The sequence below is a fragment of the Platalea leucorodia genome (genome assembly GCF_965183815.1).
Source record: "Platalea leucorodia genome assembly, chromosome: 1".
NCBI lineage: Eukaryota > Metazoa > Chordata > Aves > Pelecaniformes > Threskiornithidae > Platalea > Platalea leucorodia.
This window is the reverse complement of record NC_138823.1, coordinates 94,030,868-94,049,906: the sequence shown is the minus strand read 5'-3', so window position 1 is coordinate 94,049,906 and position 19,039 is coordinate 94,030,868.

The following is a 19,039-nucleotide window of genomic DNA, read 5'->3' as shown; positions in this document are numbered from 1 at the left end:
GAAAACAAGGACCAGTTTCAGCAGCTGCTGCTAGTGGGCCAGAGTATCCACAGCACGAATACACTTACTTTACTTGAGTTCTCCCTTCTTCCTCTTACAGTTCCTGGCAGCAAAGCTGTATTAGAAAGCCTGACTGCTCCACCGGTCTTGCCTTAGTTTCATCCCCGTGCACTGGCAATATTTAGCAGAAAATTGAGGCAGAATTCTCTAGCTGATGACATTTTAAATTCAGCCACACACTACTTTCAACCCTTCCTTTAGCCTTCCTCATGCAATTTCACTGTGTCTCAACCATTTTTCTAGCACTGGGCTTTACTGTAAATCTGGAAACATGCAGCCTATTTGTGTAAAATGAAAACTCATAAGGAAATTCATGTCTGAATAATGCAGTGCTAGTTTCGATCTATTGGAGAAGCTTTTGAGTTCGCCCACCTTTCACAAGGGGATTTGGTAAGCTAAAGTCTTGTTCAAAACAATATTTATAAGCCACTAAATGTTTTATTTGAGAATGTTAGTGTTCTCTTTAAAAACAACTGGTTTTCTTCCCGCCTCTTATTTCTGCCTATTCAGAGATAGCTTCCTCTGCACCATCCCTGAATATGAAAGGGACTCAATACCTAATAATGAAATTAAGCCAATTACAATCTCTTATTGTGCATCATTTGCTTTTTCAGAAAAACTCAGGATGTAGGAAGATGGAGAGTAGCACTCTTTCTTTTTGAAAGATATAACTTTTGGCAATATGGGCTTGTTTTCCTTAAGACAAATGTCAATGTATGGGACATGGAAAAATGGTTTACAAGGATCAGGCACTGTTCTGTTGATAAGGAGGAGGAGGACCAGTGGGATCAGGTCAGAGATTTAGGGAAATGCTTGATACCAGAGTTCTCAGACAGACATTCCCAATAAAATCTTACACAAGCAGTTTAGCACTATCATGAAGTAAATAGGTTTCTCTCTGTCCAATCTGGAGTTGCCTCCCCCCCCCCCTTTTTTTTAACTCAGTCATGTGGGGCTTTGAGCAGACAAAATTATTGCATACAGAGTAAAGGTGAGAACTCAATCAGTCTGAAAACAATGTCGTTTGCATTAGATCAAAGGTGAGTAATTCTGAATCTGAATTCTCTCAGTGCCAGGAGGCACACAGGGCACGAACATTGTTCTTCCACTTCGATTGGTCTGCAGCTGCGTGCTCTGGAGTCCCAAGGGCCACAGCGCAGTCTTCTGTTGTTTTTTTCCTCAAGACATGACCGATCCAGTTCCATCTCCTCCTCCTCACTTCATTACTGATTTTCTCCATCTCCAAGTTGATGCTTGTCGTTTCTGCAACTTTTTATATTTTTTTCCGGGAGGAGGTAGTTGGCCTCCTGCCCAACCCCCATGACTTGGAGGGCCAGTGTTTTTTCTGTCAGGGTGGCCTTCCCTTAGGCTGCGTTGGTTCGCGGCACCTTCTTCAATTTTATCCGGTGCACCCTCCAGAGAGGGATCCCCTATCCACCACCCAGGGGATGCGCCTTCTAGCCGTGCAGCACCAGCCGAAGGAAGGTGAGTAATTACTAACCAAAAAGTGATCACTGACCAGTTTCTGAAATTCTGACTAGCACTTTTCAAAAATGATTCATCACATAGCATAGAGGAAATGGGTGGCTTTGTAACAACTGCAGACTCCCACAGCAGAGCTATAGGTGTGGCTTATCTATCCTTCTCAACTAGAGGAGATAAACAAGTCTTTGCAGGAAAAGAGCAGAGCCAAAGCCTTTAGCTGTTTTGCTGTACTTGGAGAAGTCCACCAAATCTTCAAGAAAACTCTCAGCTTTGAGCTAGTAAGCAGTTATTTTGAGAAGGTACAGAAAAATTACAACTAACTGGAAGAAAAGCCTTTAAATTTGCCCTTAAAGTGGAAAAAGTTGTGCATAACCACAGCAGGTATTTGCCTGTCTTCCTCATATAAAACTATTTCAGGCTATGTTTAATAACAGGTTTGATGAGGTCATGAGTGATAGGGCTCAGGCTAAACACGTTACATTTATTTTCTAAAAAGTTCAGAAAACCATCAATTGATTAATATTAGTATCCCATCCACATTATAGAGTCCCTATGCAGCCATTTTTCTCTAAACAGAAGAAGGTTTTGACTGATTGACCTAGCCGCACACTTAATATTACATAGACCAGTAGTCGGCAAGTTTTCTCCAGTTGTGGACTCATTGATATTTTCCCATGGAAGTGCAGAACCCTGAAGAGTGAATTCACACTGACTGACAACAGCCTTGCGATTCTTAGTTACCTTTCTTGGACCACTCAGAAGTACCTGAGCATGGGCTGAAAATCCCTGAGATATGTATGGTCATATAGGGCCATATGTGAAACAGTTCCAACTATAATATCCTGATAAACATTTTGTTCCTCTCCTACCTTTTTTAGCCTCTTTCAAGGAAATGTTCAGGAGTGTCTCTTTTCACCTCAGTCTGACAGGACTGTATTCTTAAGGAATAAGTGGACTCAAGACAAGAGTTTAGAAGATAAAAATCCTTTTACATGCAAATGATATCCTCTTACTTGGTACAATCCCAGATCAGGCTAGTCTGTACTGTATTCTCTGTTCATAAAATAAATTAGAATAAATTGAAAGGACTGATCATCTCATTAAATAAGTTGGAAGCACTCCCTCTACAGGGCCATTCAGATGGGAACAAAGGAACTTCAAACACGTTGGCATCCAGTTTCCAAAGGAAATTCATGGTCAAGGTTAACCTAGCCCTATTAATTATGCAGTTAGTAAGTGACTTAAATAGATGGTGAGTGCTACCTCTTTCCGTATGGGGAAAAGTAAACATAATTAAAATGAATGCTGGTCCTGATATTTTGTTTACTTTCAACTCTCTCCCTATCCATATTCCTGACATTTATTTTAACAAAACTAACATGTTGAGATTCCCCTTGTGGGACATTGGTAACCAGACCAGAAATGCTCTACAAGCCCTAGAGAGGGCATTAACCTCTGAGTGGGTGGTCAGCAAGAGGCCACAGATAAAGCTGGGATTACATGTGCATCCTCTAATTCACAGCCCAAGATGCCATCTAATTAGTCCATATGTTAATATTGCATATATTAATACTCAAGAATGTTTCTTGATGAGCAGATTAGAGAAAACATGCAAGGACTCAAAAACTGCTACCGCTGCAAGGCAATTCCTGAAATATCTTGGTCCTTGCACTCAGACCCAAGTTGCTAAATACAGGATGACCAGCCTGTAAAAAACAGGTAGCATCTATGCCACACAGGTAATTACCATGCTGTAACATTGCTTGTTGTGTGCTACAAAGCATGAGGATATCTCATCCTTCAATGGATCTTGTCAACGATATCCATCTTTCTCATTGCAGAGCTAGATGATTTTCACTACGATTGCAGTATGTATGATCAAGTTCTTCCATTGACAGCCCACACTGAAAACTAATGAAAAAGGTAAAATGTGATGCTGTCCTGTATCTGACTTCCACCTACAAACATGGCACCGCTCACTGATTCTCTAGTGAAACTGCCTAAAATAGGTCACTTAAATCTGGGGCTTATTTTTTCAACCACTGCTCAGAAGTCTTCATGAATGGCACTCAGCAAACCTTAACTCAAAGGGCTACCTCTAGGCTCCGAAATAGTGCCAACTATTTTAAACATGCACGTCAATGATCTGCCTGAAACTTGAGCTTGTAAATAATCTGACTTGATGACATCTGTTTCGGCATTAATTCTTAGGACTTTTCTGGCCTTGAAAATAACGTGAAACCTGATTCAGAAGTAATACTGTCATAACTGGCATTTGCAGTTGAATGCTTCACTATTGTAATTTCTCCTGTAATTCAAGTTTATTTTCTCAACTAATGGAATACAGTCCGCATCTGGTCTATCCCATGGTTTCTCTTGATAGATCTCTGACTTACCCTGTCCGTCTGATAACACAGGCTGTCAATGTCAAGACCTGCAACAACCTATTGACAAAGTTGTTGGACCTACCATGCACATTCTTCAAACATTTGCTGTCACTTCTATACTCAGGAAGGAGTGTGGTCTTCCAATTTTGACCTCCTTACCTCATGCTACGTTAGCCAACATGCAGCTCCATGCAGTTACATCCAGTATTTTGGGTTACCCATGCTAACTAACAATGTCCTACCACACTTCTAATCTGAAGATAGTGAAGCCAAAAGGCTGATGAATGCTAAAACCTTGCCTCACCTTCTGCTGTATTTGAAACCCTCTATTTAGCCCTTGTCTAACTCGCCTAATATTCTTACACCTCATATGGTCAGCCCTGTTACACTGTGGCATTTTGACGGCAGAAAACACAGACCCTGCTGGCAGCAAGCTGTTGAAAATCCTACCATTTGACAGCCATGTTTTATGCTGTGATTTTCCTAAAATATTTCCAGATTGCTCAAAGCTAGAATGCTGCAACCAGACTCTGTTACAGCATAAGGAGAATCTGAACTGCAGGTGCAGGCTATGATTCACAACATACAACATAAATTTCCTAACCAGATGAGGTCTAAGTGCATCAGATTCTGTCTCTGAAAATGCTGGTGTTTCATATGACCAGATTTGCATATACTAGTATTGCTAGTAATATTATTTACATGACCACTCTATAACTGAGTGTGTTAAACAACCCAAAGAAGCCAGGGCAAAGAGATGCTTTCAAAGAGACCTAGCATATGTATTAGTATTAAGAAATCATTATGGTTTAAAGATTAAAATTACTGTCCAGTTGGTCAACACCTCAGTCTCGTTTGTCAGTAGCATTCAGATGATGCACCTTGACCTCTGAGCAACAGGCAGAGTATTCTGTTGGGTGGTCACTTTGTCTCACTCCACATTTCTAGTAGGTTTTCATGTCCACAGGTATTGAGCATACCTGCCTCTTCAAGGAGTCACAGGAGTCCTATCTTTACAGGGATGTTGCTGTAAAATAAAGCTGGCATTTCAATTTACAGTGTGCTAACTACTTCATACTGTGTCCCCCATCAATGCTCATTTAAAATCACACAGGCATCAATTGCAGAGGTGGAAAGTAGGAGAAAGAGGCCTCTGTACTGATATTTAATAGTGCGGTGAGCTAAAACAAGAAACACACAAACCTTTTGTATGAATCATTTTGTTTTCACGCTACTGCAACACTATTTACAGTACATGTGGAAAAATAACTGCAAGTTGTAATTTACCCTCATAGGACTACAATGGAGCTACAGATGTGCTGAAAATTACACACATCTTTAACCTCAGCTGGACTGAGGCCAGCAGGGCCATGAGGAAATAAGATAATGAATAAAGGCTTATATTTACATTGCCAGGCTTGTCTGGTCACATCAGGTATTTGTATCGGTGCATATGTGCATTTACGATATTGTCGAGGAAGTGTTCACTATAAAACCGGAAACTGAACCTCTTCATATTTCTGATGTTCATTATCCCCAATTATGTCACTTATATTTAGGAAGAATTTCTCTGGAGTCAGTGTTCATCTGATAACTTCTTCCACATGAATCATGATAATGTCTGTTGCTATTTGCATAGCACTGGAAATTATCAAGATGAATAGAGAAGAGGAATGACCCTTTTACTCATCAGAATGTAGTCTGTCCTGTTATTTTTTCTGCTGGTAATTGGTACACATTGGTAATTGCTGAAGCAGATAACTTCCAAAGGAAGCAGAACTGTGAGGTGTAGAGGTATTTCTTGATGTAAGGGGATTTGATTAGTTCTTCACATTATTAAAAAAGACACTAAATTATCCAAAATGAAGTGCAAATAAATCCCAGCACCACTTATCAAAGCAACAATCAGTAAGTGCTGATCAACTTTATTAACTAGTTTCTTTCAGAGGGAGGTTTCAAGGGTTGTTTTAATGTGGCATTTGTAATTTGGTCTGGAAAAAAAAAATGGGTTTCATAGAGGGACATTTTTTCTCTTCACATCTGCCAGAACACAATTTATTTGTGCATAAACTTGGCTTTTACTATGCAAATCTTTTATACTTGAGATTTTCTAGGGACTGGAAACTGTAAATATAAATTTTAAATACTTTTGACCAGATGCTTAAACTCTTATTATGTTTAAATAGCACCTTGTTCCTTAAGTGACTCCACTGGAGTGAGATACAGTATAGTTTATCAGAACCTGGCAGTGAGTGGTTTGCTTTGTTATCAATATATATATATCTTCCAATTCTGCCACCAGATGCTAAACAGTTACGGGAGATTTGTTTAAGACCAATTACAACATTATCAAAGCAGAATCCACTAATATGGTTTTGTTTACAAAGGCTAAAGTCTGATATCATTATTCATGTGATAACTGGCTCATATTCAAGTCACAAGCCTTTCTACATATAATCTATCTCATAAGTCCTGAAGCAGACCTGAAGACATACTAACAGTGCTCACTTTTTCTCCATTATCTGAATATTCAATTAAGAAAAGGCTATACATGGCTTATTATGTGACATTAATGGCTAAGCTGGGAATCGTGCATGCAATTTCTTTAAGTCCACAATGAATGATTTGTGACAGGGCAGATCTATGTGTGAGGACACGGAGGAGGGGCAAAACAAATATTCTTGACTGTAATTGACTATTAAAATGATTGAAAGTCAGTGGGCTTCTAGCCTGTAGGCGGGGATAGTTTTCTTTCTTTCTTTCCCTTTCCTAAAGACAGAAAGAAACAGAAAATGTGGTAACAGTGAGGAGACTACAGCTCTTTGGAGTGATTTCAGTGCGCCCGGCATGTCAGCTCACATGCAATAGCAGATCAAATGAGGATGGCTGAAGTATTTACAGCTCCCGGCTGCCTGCTTGCTCTTTGCTGGAGGCTGCTGCTTCAAATGCAGGGAGAGCTGCAAAGGCTGTATAACATCTCCCGCACTCTCATATTCATAATGGTTTATAGGTGAAGGTTAGGGTAAATTGAAATCAGAGCTGCTTTGCTGCAACGGCCGAGACTGTTGCCCTCAGAGGTTCTTTTGTTGCCTATCCTCTCCACCTATTTCTGCTGTATCTACCTCAACAGGACCCCCTGAAGAAGGGCTGGCACAGACAAAGGGAGGTGGCAACAGCTTCCGCTCTTTCAACTTCGTTTGTCACCACTGGTGAATCAAAATCAGCAGTGGACAAGGATCCCTATTAACAATTCACCACTGCTGGCATCAGTGAACAGCCTGGATCAGTCTAGATTTGGCTAACTCGGGAGGGACCCGAGAGCTCTGTGAAGGGTCTGTGTCCCAAGGAAGCAGAAGAAACCGACAAGCTTGGGACAGTGAAGGAACTCCTATCTAAGGTTTTTTATCTAATATCCTGGCGAAAAGGTGACTTACATGCAACCAGTATAGCAGATATGAACCATGGTATCATTTTACATGGTCCGCCACCATTTTATACATCTATATGTACACACACACACACACACACACACACACACACTTGCATTATTCCTGTGTAACACTGAAGTCTGTGTTAGTGGGAGGCTTGTTAAATGTGTTTGAAAGGATCTATTCAACTCAAGTAAAAATTTCCTTTCCCCTGTCATAGAATATTGCTTTTTTTTTCTCTTTTCCATTTCAATATTTATTCTGCATTTTGGAATGGATAAAACCAGCTGGAAGAAGGAAAATACTGCCCCAGAAATGAAGAGTATAAGAAACTGGTAATGTGAACAAGGTTAAGGACAATAAGGCAGCACAGCGAAATCTTCATGAAGAACTTTTAAGTGAAAGGGTTTGTACCTCAAGATCACAGTGAGTCAAAACCACTGACCACACACTACAAAGAACAAAGGCCACACATTTCCAAATTGCCTGACTCAGATGAACATGACTGTTGGGTCAAAAGGCCACTTAGTTCAATAGCTGTGACAGTAGCCAGTAGCAGATATTTCAGAAAGAATAAAAGAAACAGAGCAAACAAAGAATGATATTTCTGCTGGTATTTTCCCCTAGCTGCTATAAACTGGTAACGTGATATTGCAAGGTTCTTCTACAAGTGTCTTTTCTCACTGTTTACCTCCTTTCCCAGATCATTCCAGAACCTGAGCGGTCCCAACACAGGTGCTCGAAAAACTCCATTGGAAACGTCAGCCCATTCCAAACATCTGCTTTGACTTCCTAGTAGTCAGCTCCTAATACACAAAAAGGCCTTCCCTTCTATCCAGTGGAAGCTTGATTTCCATAGGAGTCTTTTGTGAGTCTCTGTTGAATGACTTTTGAGAATGTAATGTATTTTGCTGATAACCAGAGAATCTTAAAACATGACCTTATGGACTCCTTCAGAGTGTTTTAACAGATTTATGAGATGTGACACCCCTCTGCAAAAGCCCTAGTATTTATCTATGTATGCTCTAGCATAAATTCTATGAATTTGCATGGTACGGAGGTCAGACGTACAGATCCTTGAATCACAATGGGAGTCTTTCCCTCTCAGTGAAGGCGGGTTTAAGCAAAAGAACTATAGAGAAGCCAGCAACTATAATGTCTAAATAGCTTTAAATCATGTTAAGTATTTTGGGACAAGTCAAGCAATAGTATCAACAGTGAGAACACTTTGGCACCGACAGGCAGATTGAGAATGCGTCATATCAGAAATTATCGTGAGTTTGATGAAGACACAGTTTTTCAGCGGAAAGCTTTTTTTGCAGAGGGAATTTTTTCAGCAATACAAACCACAACGCTGTCAAGAATCCCTGCAGTACTGTGGCTCAGGGACGGTATCTCTTTTTCCCATCCCATGCCTACCTGGCCATTGCCCCCTGTGGCCCTTCCAGGCCTTATCCCTCACCCGGAGGGAAGGGCCTTTCCAAAGGGCAAAGAGGACAGAGGCCAAGTGAAGAGCTCACCCCTTCCTTGTTTCAGGAAATTGGACATCCAAGGCCAGCATTTATTCTCACCAGGGACTATTTTAAAGCTCCAAAATCATCACTGACAAAAAGCTTTCCTAACATGCAGCCTCAATTTTCTTTTTTTAGCATGAGTCAGTCACTCCTGGTTATACAATCATCTGCTCTGCAACCCTGTGGAATTTCTTTCCTTTTGTATCCCCCAAATACATGCAGATATTGATGCTCTCCCTTTAATTCTTTTTTATGATGTATTCAAAAGTGTATTACCTACACAGAGATGACATTTCAAGTCATGCTGTGGTTTGGTTTTGTTCTGCAAGCACTTTATGAGTGTAAGAAATCAGAGATAAAGGCAGATGATAGGTCTTCATATTGGTAAAATTCAGGGGGAGTTTGAGGGAGGTTAGATATTAGTGCAGGTTTCCTCTCATATTATTATTTTTATCTCTCCAGTAGCCCACAGATGCCTAGCGTCTTGGGAAACCACTGCATGAGGCTCAGTCCAAGTCTTACAGAGGTAGTCTTTCTCTAAGGATCTCAGTTAAGGATTTAGACAATATTAATTACATGATTACATAGGTAAACAGTGCCATGAAAGGGCAAAGTCTGGCCAAAAATGATTGCTTAATTTAATAGTCACTATGACAGCAGTGACAAGTACACACTCTAATCCTCAGTTCAGAAGCCTGGACGGATGTTTCGGAACAACCCTGCGGGTGCATACGCATGCACACGCACATGCGCACAAACGCATTTCCAACTCTTCGTAGCACAGCCCTTCTAACCCCGCCATGCTGATAGCTGTCTTTTAGCCTTTCCTCTTGCTTTTCAATCACGTGCTATGATGTTGTTCATACTATAAAGTTTGCTAGCTTGATCCAGTGAGGTTTGAAAATGTAAATCCAAAAACTCTAGGGCTTTTCACTATCGCTATGCAAAGCAAGACTTTAATATTTCTTTTCCATGATTTTGAGAAGTTTATATATAGACCCTGTATAGCTTTGACTTTTACTGCTGGTGTACTTTGCTGAAAAATCATACATAGTTTTCTTGTCCATTATCACTATCTCTTTCTTTTCTTTTGGTGCCAGTGCTTTTTTCCCCCTCCTTTCTTTCTCTCACATGCACGGAAGTCCCTTTCATCCACACTTGGTGGCTTATTTGTCTCTCTATCTATTCAGCTCTGCTAGCAACTTCTTTCTTTTGCTAGCTCTATCCTAATATTCCATCCTTTCTTCTCTCTTTTTACCCTCAAGGCTGGTTAAAGGCTTTTCCTTTTTTTAAGCACAAGTGTTCTGGAGAGCAGACAGCCATTCTTAGACAGGCTGTACGCGCTCAGTCCAACAGCATGTGATTTCATTAAGACGACTGCTGCTGATGGTGGGACGTTTGGATGGTGCTCCTTCCTTGTCCTTGCTTGCTGGAGTTCACAGCTTAATTATGTGATTTGGGGGAGAGGGGACTGGGAAGAGGAAATAAGTGTCCCCTTCAAATATTAGGGAGGTTGACAATGGTAAAGAGAGCTACAAATAATTCATCCTGAGACAGAAGTATTTGGATTTACAGATTAATGTCATTTTACTATTTTTGTGGCTGCCAGAGTGTGTGACCTTAACCATAAAAAAAGAGAATGGAATTAAGTTTAAAATTAATTAATTAGGTTTAAAATGGAAAGCTATGTAGATGGTTCCTGTTATGTCACTCCCTCTGGCAGAAAAAGCAGGAAGACTGTGCTCAGATTTCTCAAGATATTAAACATGTGGTTGTTGTCTCAAATGTTGTTAATACAGCTATGAATATGCCTTCTGAAGAGCAGCTATGCTCTCTTTTCTTTTTTTTTCCATGAGTTGAAAGTACAACTTCTCCCTTTTGCATTTTCCCACCCAAAATGTATTTAGTCTAAAGACATTTTCCAGACTTACCTTTTAAAATAGTTTATTCAGAGGAGTCTGAGTATCAGCACCGCTAAGTGTATGGGAGAACTGGACAGAGTTATTTATGTCAAGCTGCTTTTGATTAAGTATTTGCTGGATCAGGTCTTGTATTTGTTAAATTTAATATCATGAAATGAATAAAGAAAACTAGAACTTACCATAAAAACTGCAAAACCTTTCACTTTACCAAAGAACATTTTAACTTGCAACCATAGTGTGCAAAGCAGGTGCCATTTAAAATTCAGAACATTGTCTATGGTCTAAAAGAAGATTGTTAAAAGGTCCCACTCATCTCAATGATAAAACATGATAATGCTATCACTGTTCTAATTTCCCTTCAATAACTATTCTTTTCCTGTTTGCTTTTCAACTTTGGAGAAGCTTGCATTTCCTAAACTACAATTTCTAAAACCAACCTCCCACATCTGTTCACTGTGGCTACAACTCTGTCTTTGAAAAACTGATATCAGATCTTCTGGCTTTGTTTAATCAAGCAGGAGGTAAGGGCTGTTTTGAAACGGAGTTGATTTAGCAAGAGTAGCAAACAAAATGCAGGAGGAAAAAAAAGCAAGAAAGGGTTTAAATACATGTGCTTCTTTGGCTCACAAATAGCTGTGAGCACTCCCATAGGGTGCCATACATCTGTTCCAGCTCTATTTTCTCATATCCCAGGATTATCTGTTCTGTCTCAGAGTTGTGACTCTTGGATCTATAATGCAACACTTGACATCAGTTTGGCTCATGGGATATTATCTTTCCCATTATAAACTAATTCATCTTTTGAAAAAGTAGTGTCCTACTTTCAAATGAAATTGTTCTAGAAAAAAATCACACATCCAAACATCAAGCACATACTCTTTTGTCTGCTTTCACAAATAATTAAATCTCTGTTATCCTGAAATAATTTTAGACAGTCGTCATATCACACTAAATTGTCTCCTTCAAGAGCTCTATTAAGGACAGGCAAACTTATCTGAATAATACAAGAACTGGCCTAACCCTTAACATTAACCTCAAAACACCACCAGACTGAAGTTCAAAGAAGTTCAGCCAGCCCTTGCATGTTCCCCTCACCCACAAATATTTTCACCTACCTCAATACATCTTCATTTTAGAGAGAACTGGGAAGCAATGTAAGAAATCATTGCTATTTTCTTTCAACTGAAATCAACAGCACAATAATTCCCAAAAGGCAGCCCAGTTATCCTATTTTTCATCCCAATCGCTGGAGGAGGTGAAGATACAACTTCTATGAAATGTCAAAAACTATAGATACATTTCAAAAAAACAAACGGCAAAATTCAACCTTCACTAGGTTCACCAAGACTGTGTGATAGATGAGAAGACATTAACTTTAAAAAAAACTTCAGAGAAACAAGAACAAAAGAGAAAACAATTCAGCAAGCAGACTGAAAATGAAAGATCTATGACTTTTCCTAGCCATATCAGAGACTATTATGTGAAAGACCTTATGCAAATACTTAGTGGAAATTTATGTATAATATTATCCTCTGGCAGAACGTTTTTTTTGCCTTTCTCTGCGTAGCAGTCAATTAGAGATTATTTTACATGCTCATCTATGAGCAGAAATGGAAAATAAAGGGAGTTTCCCTGCATGATTCTTTTTGTAACCGGAAATACATTTGCTTTTCTTCAGGTTTTATAAGCACTAAATCATATTTTAACATTGAAGACAGTGGGAGTCTTGCCTGCATTCTCTGTCAGAACTGGGCCTATTGAAATTTCTGACTAGAAAATAAAGAGCCCAACACAAAAGGCTGCAAAACAGAGAACTTCTATTCAGCCATAAAACCACAAAACTGACTTTGCATTTTGTCTACAAATACAAGAAAAAGCATCAGATGAAAACTTAGCAGGTTGCTCAATGGGAGGATTCCTGTTAACTGCAAGCATCTGCCATTAAACTAGGGGTCAAATCCCATTTGACGATCTCGGGCATGATGGCTACTCATGCTCACAGGGCATTTGTTAAGAGTAAAGACAGTGTTATGCTTATTATCCCAAATTTGACTGTGTAAATCTGTTTTTCACCCAGCACCTCAAGTCTCAAGCCAATGGGGATAGTAGGAGTTCTTCTGTACACTTTAAGCACTTTGGATATGTTTCATATCTGTTGTAGAAGCAGTAGAGAAAGCATACATGGAGATTCACACAAACAGTGTGGTTAAGCTGCATACCAGAGAATGAGTGTTTAATTTAATTTAGTTGTGCTAGTTGTTCTCTTGATTTTGTTTTTTTCTCTTCCAGATGGCTGTTTCTAGTGAGCAAGACACACGTAACAGTAGCTACATCTCCTACTCTTAACTGCTGGATCAGCTTTTCCTGAATCCTTCATTTTCTTCATAATTTTTGATGCTTGAGGTGGGTCAGTGCTGCTCAGCCACATGGGGGCCTCCCAGAACTCACATTTCATGAGCCAAGTTCAAGATTTAAACAAACAAGGAATGATTGCCCCCGAGAAGGACCAATGATGTTTACACAGAAGGCTAGTTTTGATGCTTGTGTTCTGAGTGTGCTTGTTTGCAAGGTGATTGATGCCTCAGTTGCAACGCTCCTGTATCTAAGTGAACAACCTTGAAGAAAGGCCTTAACCTTTGGCAGCGTGGCTGGATCCCTGAACACAAGCACCTTGCCCCATTTTGTATTCACTCATACGTGCAAAAGTGTTAGCGTTATCTTCAGTCCTCAAGAGGCGTGTACCTGACTGTGGTGAAATGGAGCTCGAGGGGCTGACACAGCTAATGAACCTATCTGGAGATGCAGACAGACTGGGACGTGGCGGGTTTCAGCATGCTGGTTGAGAACATAAGAACTTGTTATTTGCTGAACTTCTTCATCTGCTACTACAGCTCACCTGCCAGTGAGACTGTTTTGGAGACTCTGGTTTTGATTTTCCTCTGTATCTCAGTGTAGTACGCAAGCCAGAAAGCTGCAGCTCTTAAGAGCGCTTTACAGCCCAATGGCATATTTTAAAGATGACAGCATTGTGAACTGTTCCAGAGGAGCTATTTGGCTTTTAGGATGACTGCTCTAGAAAGAATTTTCTGGCTTAACAGCACCAGGAAAAGGGCAAGGGAAATACAGATGCTGCAATCAGGTTAAGGAAATGACAAGCTCCTGTGCTGTAGTACTTAAGCACAGTCTCTAGCCGACACCATTTATGAGCTGTTACATACGGCTGCAATCACACACAGGCTCAGCGAGGCTTTCCATAGGGCTCACATTTGTTTTCACATTCACTTTGTAAATGAGTTTGTAATGTGGTGCAAATGGCAGCAAATGGACATTAAATGAGGCTTGTATGTAGACTGATCCTTTGTAAATATATAGGCTATTATAAAAGCAAATAATAAGGCAAGCTAAACAACAGCAGCCTCTGTGACACAAACCAGTGGAAAAGGAGTTGGTTTACATATACAGCATTTTGAAATGTGGGTTTCCTGTTTAAACTGTCTTCACTCCAGCCTCAACTTCTCTCTCCATACTAAACCTACAACATATTTTATATTGCCATGGATACTTTGGACGGAAGACAGTGTGCACTAGCAATCAAATTTTCCGCAGGAAACTATTCCAAGAACCTGTCCCACACTGCAGTGCTCATACAGAGTTTTTGCTCAACGGTACACAGTCTTTTTCTAAAGGGTATGACTAGCTGAGACTTCAGCTGCCTGTCTGCAAGTTTGGAACAGGCCCGAGGCGTTACTGCTCTCCAGGATAATTACTGCTAACCACATTTTGCTATCACTTGCCATTGCTAGCTATTTACACCCTCCTAAGCAGGGTCTCGTAGACTGCAGGAGGAAACTTTCTTTAGGGTGCAAAGAAGAAATGTGAGCTGACATTTTAAAAAATCACTAGGAGACTAAAATACAAGCAAATCACCATGGTGGCCGAACAGACCTGAGTCCACAGGAATTACATGGAATTGAAGGTATTACAGGCTTAGAAGGGGAAGAGTAAGCAGGAATTCTTATGATGTAAGCATTGCATCTAGAAAAAAACTTAAGCTTAAAACAAAAATAAAATAATCAAAGAAAATGGTTAGGTTAGGCAAACTGCACAGTGAACTTTTACTTGCCTCAGAGGTTAGGAATGTGATCTGTTACTTCTCGGTATTTATTCCTCTTGTTCTTTGCTTATGCTTTAGCAATTTGACCTGATGTCTTGTCCCATCCAGTAGCAGCCTTCCCTCAGGGCAACACTCATTTATGGGCTGCAAGCTTATTTGAATCCTTTATAATACTTCTCCCCCAAAACAATATCATAATACTGTCAGGGTTTTTGGATAAGAGGTCAGTGGGGTTCCATGGGTGGTGGGAAGCGGTCTTCTCCTCTTCTCTCAGTAACCTTCATGCCCAGGTAGTCTGAGCTCAGTGGGGGCTGAACGGGCATCTCCTCAAGCTACAGGAGCATGCAGCAACTTCCTCCTCTCTTTTCCTCCAGCTGTGCCACAGAATAACCCTTTCCCTGGAACAGCCTTTTCCCTCTGCCTTTCCCTTCTGGTATCCAGTGGCTACGCACATGAAAGCTCTGCTCTGTGATGACGCTTTCCTAGGAGAACCGGGAGAGCCACAAGTCAGGAGAGCGGAGGGGAAGCGCAGCCTGGCCCAGCCAGCATCAGAGAGGTCATGCGTAGCAATATCCCAGCCCTCAGGAGGACAACGGCTGGATGGCCACAGCAAATCCAGGGCTGTGCAAGGCTGTGAACAACAGGGCACAAAATTAGATTCACAGATACTACAGTACTGAAGTGGTAGTATATATTTAATGATTGTTTATTGTTGTGATCCATTTGAATACCTCCAACTTAACAAAACTTAACACTCCAGATTCATCTTGCTGGACATGTATAGCCTGTGTTTGTGCCTCACCACAATTATATCTATTGCCTTTGAAGGCAAAACCTGATGCTGTATGGAAAGTACAATAGCAACAATGCATACCTTGGTACAAGTTGTCTTACATGATTCCTCTTGTTAAACTGAATTAATCTGAGGCTTACCCATTTGCTTTTCTGAAATTAGAGTTCTTGCATAAAGTAGAATGCTTTAACTTATTCCCTAAGCCAATTTTTTAAATATTTCTTCCATATATTCCCTTCTATTTGATCAAACAATTTTTTGGGTGCACAGAGAAATGTTTTCATGCAATGCAATACAGCTGTTGGAGACATTCCATTTGCTGTACACAATTCATCTATCTAAAACAATCTTAACAAATAAGATTACAAATACTTGGTACTGTATACTCATTTGTAGTATACTCATTTCTCAATCTGCCAATGTCTTGGCACAAATTTTCATTTTACTATTTATTAAAACTACAGATCTATACAACAAGTAGTTGCCGTACTCTCTCTTCCCTTTACACGCTACATTTCTCCCTGCTTCCTTTCTAGGGGAAGCATCATCTCCTCCTGGCTTGATCACATTAAATGCCTATTAATATAGGAGTGAAAAGTCATTTTAAAGCCTTTGTAAAACTCAGCCTTTAAACCCTCATAGACTGCTTCCTTACTTATCTGAGATTTTTAAAGGCATATCCACTCCTTTCTTTAAAATTGAGCTCTCCAAAACAGGCCTTTATTAAATATCGTTCATCTTGGATTCTGGACTTCTAAAGAGAAGACAACATGGACAACAATGCCTCTTGACTCTTCTTTTGGTCTTGCCAGCATACATTTCATTTTTTATATGGCTTTTACCATTGTCTCCTAAATATTTCTGAGGATTGCTCCCTAGTTCTTGTACTTTTAATTGGTCACATAAAGGAACTCCCTTCAGTCTCTATGAATGTCAGCTGGTGGAATCCAAACTGCTTCCCAGATCAGATCTATCAGGGAATGTTCAGACCGTCTGATCACTGCTATGGATTTAGTGGTAAGTTGATATAGCAAGACACCAAAGGATATGTATTATCCTTCGAGATATTATACGATATGTATCATGTGGCATGAAATAGTAAGTGGAGTTTCTAAAATCATGATTCATCACCCTCCAAATATTACTCAGATCCCGTGCTTTTAACAAATTTGTAACCCTTCTAAATATCCTGTTCTACATCTGTCCTGATCTCTCGTCAGCTGAACCTAGGGCTTCATTAAAATTTTCCCCAGGAAGGTATCTTCCCCTTCCCTGAATGCCATAAGAAATCTAAAAAGCTATACAAAGAAAATGAAAAAGAAAGAGGAAACATTTAAGGCAGGAATTTTTGTTAATTTTCCCTTTAGGTAACTTTTGATCAGAAGCATCTGCCTCCTTCATCTAGCAACTTGATTTTTAAGGCAAGCAATATATTGAGCTAGTAAAATTGCCACACCTCTCTCCCATTCAAGAAAGAGCAATGGCTCAGTTCCCATGCTTTTCAAATGTTTTTTTCTTGTAATGGCACAACGGCAGGCGTACCACTCTAGTCTTTGTGAAGTCCTCTTTCAACCAGGTCTTTAAAAAGTTATAAAAGTAATTTTCATTGGTTCTCTCATTCTACCACTATTGTTTTATTCTTTTTTATTTTCCATGCATATCTCTTATTCTCTCAACTTAAGTGTTACAAATATCTATAAATCATTGAATAGGCAACAATAAGCATTTTATTTTAATAATAATTTCATTCTTTAATGAGCCACTGAAGATCTGGCTTTCTTCTAGGTCTTGTCAATGTATAAGGATTTCTTTTTTTTTGGTCCCAAAGCATTTCCTAGTACATGTTAAAGCCCTAAAACTGCTGACAGAAGTCACAATTAGCCAGAATTTACTTCCTCATCAGCATTCCCTGACTGTTTAATGCCTTCCCCTTGTCACCTTCCCAGAAACGCAAACATTCCTTACTGCAGAAAAAGGATAAAAAATCAATTTCCCTAGTTCTCTTCCAGAGAGGGGTGGTTAGCCCCTCCTCAGGGGAGCAGTGGAAGGTTCTGGACTGGGAACCTGGGTGAAGCTGTGGCCCTGTGATATATCTGTCGAAGACTGGTGTCCTGGATCACTTGTCCTCCACTATGATTGCACCTTCTCCTTCCCAGTGCTTTCCTTTCAGCCTCAGGAAACACCTTTTCCCACATCCATTTCCAGGAGTTCAGTTCCACCTCTATTGTCTCCTGCGATGTTCCACCTTCCACTTCTTATTCTCTCCTTCATATTGTTCTTCAGTCTTAATCAAATCCTCTTGAATGCTCACGTTTGTGATTTTTTTTTTGTGGTCTTCTTATCCCTGTACTTCAATTTCATTTTTATTTTGGCTATAAGTTTGCTATGCAGTATCACGGTGCTGTCTCTTGATGTCTACATCAGATTCAGATTGTATTTCTAGACTGTTTTCCAACCACATTCAGTTCTTCAGGGATTTAATCTCTTCCTTTTTCTTTTTTATGATGTGTCCTTGATATATAATAAGGTATTTGAAAGGAAAACTATATTTTATATTTGCTGTTCCAAAGCAGGCCATAATATTGCTCATTTCTCCCTTCTCCCTTCAAGCAGCCAGCGATGGATCCTGAAACGTTTCTGCCTTATGTCCTCCCCCCAAAAAAGGCAATAGCCTTCTTCAGAATCTTATCCTTCTGTTTAGAAGAGCGCAGTCTTCGTATTATGGATTTGTTGGCAGGGGTACAGAGAGCTTTCTGGGCTCAGTCTGCGATGATTGCTGGATTTGTTTCCAGTTGCACAAAGAAGCGAAGATCTTGCCTGAAGTATTTAAAAGGAACTCCCTTCTTTACACCTCCTGTGAACTTCCTCTCCTCACTCTTATATTACTTTTTCTTTTATGATTTTTCCCTACAAACTCCTTCTGGCTTTATTCTTGATCAAATCTTGATTTATTTTGCAGCTTTGTTCCTCACTGCAAGATTTTCCATCCTTCTTACTTTTTTAGGCCAATGACCCTGACCACTAAATCCTTCCATCTGATTTAACCACACAAATCCTCACCTCTATGGAGCATTTTGAGAGATGTGCTTTTCTGATATCTGGCTGGTGTTAACTCCTCAAAGTCTCTCTGGTAACGGGGCTTGTTTTTGTCATTTTCCTTTTCTGGTCTCTGTGTTTTCTTTCCCTCTGCAGCAACCATCTCTGACAGTACAGATACTGTGTGCTGTTCTGTGCTAAGATCTCCCAGTATTTTTTTTGGTCAGGGGGTGAGAGAGTAGGAGGAGAGATAGTATAGTTTTTCATAGTGGTCCCCTAAATAGAAGAAGACAGGGAGCA